The sequence below is a fragment of the Streptopelia decaocto genome (genome assembly GCF_964273445.1).
Source record: "Streptopelia decaocto genome assembly, chromosome: 3".
NCBI classification, from domain to species: domain Eukaryota; kingdom Metazoa; phylum Chordata; class Aves; order Columbiformes; family Columbidae; genus Streptopelia; species Streptopelia decaocto.
Window position 1 is genome coordinate 23,498,867 of NC_138656.1, and position 6,000 is coordinate 23,504,866.

Sequence of the window (6,000 nt, forward strand, 5' to 3'; positions counted from 1 at the left end):
AAGGGAATGAATTTGGGGAGTGATCAATTCTTCTCCTTTACTTCCCACTACCACCAAGCCGTTCCAGACCCTTTCCCTTGCTCTTGGCAGGATGATCCCTCTCTTTATCTCCCTATTTAAAACTGTGAGTGATGAAAGAATGCTTTATTGCTGAAAGAATGTTTTATTGCTGTCAGGGAGGAACGGTTACACAAGAGGTAGGGAAGGGAACATGAAGGAAGGAAAAAGGTATGTGGCTAGGTTTGGTTCTGGTTCCCTATCTTCCAATAGTCCATAAAGATTCATGCCGCAGCAGCATCTCATAGCACATATTGCCTCATGTAGAGTTAAATCATTTTTTATTTTGGAAATTTAACAATCAGCAAGAATGCTAGCTGGCAGTACACAGCAACTCCTTCATCCAAGGAAGGATTCACATCTCCAAGAAGGACATATTCCTTCTGCTGTCAGTGAGCCATTTTCTACTTCGTGCCAAAGAGTCTGCAGAAGGTCTGTCAGTCAAGACAAAACACATAGATTCAAAAACATGGTGTACACTTGGCCATGCCATTTCCCACAGTCAGCTATAGAAAGGAGGGGAAAACGTATGGCATCTGTGGAGGATATGGGAGAAAAGGTGATTTCCAGTTCACCACTGTGTGTGAACAGGTAGGAGAGAGGTACTGCTTCTACTGTCCTGGATGCTTCTCATCCGCACACCCATGTTCACACACGTCCATACAAACCAATGTGGAAACCCACACCCCAACATGCTGCATTGCCACCTTTGCACGTTCATTCAGGACATGCCAAGAACGATGCCTCCTCAACCTCCCTGTACAGCATTACGTGGGACTGTCCCTCTCTCACGCTGCCATCAGTACAGTTCTGACTTCGCCCAAGCTCTCCTGCTTTACTCAGTCCCTCTGCAGATATCATTGTATCATTGCAATTGCCCTATGGCAGCTGTTCTTACCTTCACCAGGGTCTTCACCACCAGCAGCTGACGAAACTCATGTGACTCATGACCATGAGCCATGTATATCATATGTAGCGTTGGTTTGCTTGGGAAGAAGCTTTACTTGGAAACAGAAAAGTGAAGAGACAAGGATGGCTGTACCACTTCTCTCTCACATATCAGCAACATGGACGTACATGTTGCTGCAACAGATTTACAAGTAAACCAACATTTTTTTTTAATTATTTTTTTTTTAGTGTTCAGGGTTATTTTTGGCCAAGAATGTTATTCTTTGAGTGTCTGAGCTTCTCTGGAGGCTTCTTCTTCCTGTGAACCATGGACTGGTTCACTGAGCAGCCTCCAAGTCCTGTGGTAAGCTATCAGTTCCAAGAAGAATGAGTCAAGTGTTTGCCCACATGAAATTAATTCCCTGTTATTTTAGGAAGAGGCAGAGAGGCTCATAACTCATTCTCATCACTGCTGGGAAGCAATCACCAGGTCTCTTGCACAACACAGTGCACAGGGTTTTCATAGTGATTTAGGCAACATAATGTTACAGCCAAGGTAACACATGACATGGCAATGCCATGGAATGTGTCCTTGTAACTCAAATTAAACACTTCAACGGATATTTCTGTACCTCACTTCAACAGAGATCATCCATCTGCATCCAGGCTGAGATTTGTTGAAAATATTATGAAACAGATTCTGCTAATTATTTTTAAACTAATTAATAAAATAATTGCATTACTAACAACAGTAATAATTTGAATTGCTGTCAATGTCATGAATTAAATCCCACAGATGTCCATCAACATCTATGCTAGTCACTTTTCCTTTGAATGTGAAAAGCTTGGAATCCCTTGATCATGGATTTCATTTTGGAAAGGCAAAGCTAAATCTGCAAACCCATATTTGACCTTGTCTTTCTCTAAAAAAGCCTGAATCTATGTTAATCCTTTCGTTAGCTGTGCAGATGTATCTTCTGGAATGAGCAGAGATAAACTATACTCAGCAGGGTCTCAGGTGAAGATCGTAACTTCTCCAGTCCAAGCTCTACTTGACACAGGACCTAAAGATAATCTCCTTTATGAGATGGTATGTTTGTATCTTGAGTGCTGCTGCAGAGACTAAATTACTGCAGCACTCAATATGGCTGGTGGACGGGTTCATCCAGTCCAAGGTACTGTGTAACTGCAATGCCTTATTAGCTTCATGACTTCTGAACTTATAGAACACACCAGCCCTGCTTGCAATGTCCATAGCATGAATAAAGGTACTGATGGTGTACCCTAAAACAAAGCTTAAAGAGCAGACTTGCACCAGCTCCCAAATCCTGCCTTCTCTTATGGGGTTGCATTCAGTCATGTAGTTTCCTACAAAGGACGAAGGGACAGCTCTACAGACACATGACAGAACAATAAATAGCACAGAATACAATGCTATATTAAAAAAAAAAAAAAAAAAAAAAAAGAGTGGCAAGTGGCCACTGTAGCTGAGATTGAGACTAAATTTATTTCTAAAGCTTCCCCATCAACAAGCTATTTAGGGCTTGCCTCTATATTTTTATCCTTCCTGCTGGTTTGAGTTTCTGGATCATTACTGCAAATTAATGATAAAGATATTAGTAAGATAGACTTCCTTCCAATATTTGGAAATATATTTTAGAAACGCTTTCCTCTACCAGTTTACTGCAGCCAGAAATTAAAGGTTTCCAAAAATCAAATCAGGCTATTTATAGATTAGATAAGAAATACAAAGGATACATCTTCCTCTTAAAATTTCAGCAACAAGAGTAACTTATAACTGTGCCATGATCTGGAGGTAAATGAGCACATGTAACTACATTTATTAGTACCCATGGGTTTAGCTTGGTTGTGAGTGAGAATGTGGATTTTGTACATTACATATAGAAAAAATATGACAGAAATAATCTCAGCAACAGCTTAATTTTGCAGTCTTTATGGTGTGCTTGAACTTGCATAATCTTCACTAATGTTCACAGGGTAGCATAAACACTGGCAGCTGGTATGTTCTCTAGAGAAGTAAAACTTGTGCTAGATTGCAACTAAAGGGAATGGGCTCCTTCCTAAGTGATAGTTGTATGTGGCAATCACAGGCAGTAATACTTTTCAATTCCTGTACTATAGTAGCCTTCACTGAATAGTTTGAATCTCACATTGATTCAAATGTGATCCTTTGCTAATGCAACCACTTCACAATGTATAAGGTGTGTTGGTTAAACTCATGTACCTGCAGCTTCCTGGAAAGAAAATTTAGAATAGCAAAACCCCAGAAAACTGCAAAGAAAATTTCAAACATGTTGCGGCACACACAGATTATAACAATATCCACTGGAAGATAGGCAGAGAGAAAGAAAGAATAACATGAATTTGTACAGCAAACCCACAGATACATTAAGATTGACAAAGGTTGGGAGTATTCAGGGTTTTTTTATATTTATACTTCTGAAAATTAGGCTCTAAAGCATCTAAGGAGTTTTTGCAGCACAACTACATTTAAAATCTTAGTCCTTAAGTTTATTTTTGCTCTAGCACTATCTGCCATGGTTGGACTAGCCCTATACACCAAGATGGTGACTAAAGAGTGTAGTAAGAAACCTAGAGACCTCTTTTGTTTTAGTGATTCAGCAAGAGGGAGATTGTCATAGATTAGTTTAAGGTTTTAAAATGTGATGGCATCTCACTTTTGCCTCCCTTACCAATTATTTTGTATGTACCATATGCATGTAGGGAAAAATTCCCTGGTGTTGATCTGCTTGTGCTTGTAAGAGAAAAGATGGGGGAACAGTGAAGTAGAAGGGAGGGCAGAGAGACAGAGGGGGGATGGAAAAATGGAGGGAGAAGAAGAAGAAAGGGCAAGCTGGTTAATGTTTTTCTTTCGGCTTGTTTTTATGAGTCACTCCACTAAATATTTGCATTAGCAGGTCTCCTGCTGCTGCTGGATCATTCAACTGTTTGTTTAGTTGCTGTGCCTCTTGAAAAGTCCAACAACATTAAATTTTTATACATCTTCCTTGTATTTTACTAACTAATTGAATCTTTAAGAACCAAATAACTTTTCATCACTGTGGTCCCTATAGCAGTAGCAGTTCCCCCAAAGTCAGTGCTATTACTCACTTGAAGTAAAGGTTACAGAACCAGACTGATATTTATTCTTGCTTCTTCATGTTGTCTCCTGACCAAGTTGTATCAGAAAAAGTGAAAATAACGACTTAACTGGAGTGTCACAATAATCAAGTTTAAAGTTCAAAGCTTTTTATTCCCACTTGTGAACTAAAATAAAAAAGTTGCTTAATCTTGAAGGACATTTGCAAACCCAAATACTGAGTATAACTTTTATCAAATCACTTTGAAAGCGTTGTATTCCTCTCTTCAGATATGAGACGAATATTGCTCAGAAATACTTTAAATCAGAAGCTACTTATGCATTAAGAATGACATTGCTGTATTCCTGCAGAATAGGGTCTTCAAAAAAATCTTGCTATTGGGTTAAACAGGAGCAGGGCTGTAAGCAAAACTCTATCACAGGCAGCATGAAAAGAAGCTGCTATGTCTAAGAAAAGCAAAGGAAGAAAAAACAGCAGGCAGCTTTTTCTGTCTTTATGAGGATAACCAGCAATTTTCTGTTTGATCTCCTTTATCTGTTGCTTATTCTTTAACATTCTGAACTTATTTAACAGTTTACTTTCAAAAAAACCCTCTTTTTTCTGCTTTTCAAGAGTGCCAGCATAAGATATGTTAATTACATACAAGCTAGAAACCTTCCCATTAGATTAAAAGACAATAAAAGCATCAGAATTTACCTGTTCTCTGAGTAGGATGGTTCAGACAAGAGATCCACGCTATGTGAGAGACTGGATCCCAAGAGGAGCATTTGTAAAGGAAGCTCTTCAAAATAGCTTTATATCTTCTGCATAAGGCATTTGTTTTGGTTTTCCTCCTCTTCAATCAAAACAATGACTGATAGGAGAAAAGTGAGTGTTTAGAGGACGTAAAAGCCTTATCTTGGTTCTAGAAGAATGAGCAGATTAAGAGCAACTTTTCTTGATTGCAGGCTTATGATCTACGCAACTTTCTCCTAAGCACAGTTCAACCCCAAACAGCAACTGTGTATAAATGGTATCTTCTTACTTATTACATCTGTTCCCTGTGTGAGTTAGGAGATGTGTGTGTTGACTTCAGTAACAAAAATACTTTTTTTTAAGTTACTTGTTATTCTTGCTGCACCAACATAACTAAGAGAGCATGAGCTACAGCTCTTGTCTATCATCAACAGAACTCTGGGATAATTAAAGGACTAGTCAGTTATTTGTATGTAAATTAACTGCCTAGGTGAAATTTAAAGCATAGCTTGCCCTTCAGAACATTTGTCACCTGTAGTGAACTGCTAGAAGACATGAAACTAGAAGATAAAAATGTTTAGTTACCTGATTTAATCTGAAGACTTTTAGGGAAAGAAAGTTTGTCTTCTGCTTGCTACCTGGGCATATTTTATTTCAAAGTGGCTGGAAGTTTAATCTCCCTCCTGTATAACTGTTGCTTTATTCTAGACACGTACTTGCACTATATGCCACTTTGGTTTAAGAGTGACTTTAGAGAGGGGATGTCACTAGGATGACTCTGGAACAGCAGTGTCACTCTTTACTTAAAACTTATGGCAAGAGACGGCTACAGCCTGTGTTCTGCAACTTAAACTATTTTCCAGAGCGTGGTATTGATGTTTAAACCTCTTTAACTATACACAAGGAGCACCAACAGTGAGTATGCTTCACTCAGAGTGCCCTCCCTCATCTCTTGCTCGGCAGCAGGTGACTCTCAATAGCTAAAACAAAAATGTTCCTCTGTAGTGTCTAGGGCACAATGAATAAGAGCATACAATAACTAGCAGTTAATTAAAATATTCCTTCAGGTGAAGTGTTAAGACACTATCTGGGTTCTGAAACGGCTAGATTTAATCTCTGCTAATGATTCCATGAAGGGCTTGTTTTGAAGTTATATGAGCCTATGCAGTTGCTTTGCCAATGGTATATATAACATTTT

At 38.8% G+C, this 6,000-nt stretch overlaps 1 protein-coding gene across 1 annotated transcript in view; it reads right to left on the minus strand.

Annotated features, from left to right (window-relative positions):
• KCNK2 (potassium two pore domain channel subfamily K member 2) overlaps positions 1–5,050 on the minus strand; it is a 142,876-nt gene extending 137,826 nt beyond the window's left edge. Inside the window, exon 1 of the mRNA XM_082048069.1 lies at positions 4,764–5,050. The gene's annotated coding sequence lies outside the window, so the exon portion shown is untranslated. The remainder of the gene's footprint in view (positions 1–4,763) is intronic.
• Between the last annotated feature and the right edge of the window lie 950 nt (positions 5,051–6,000).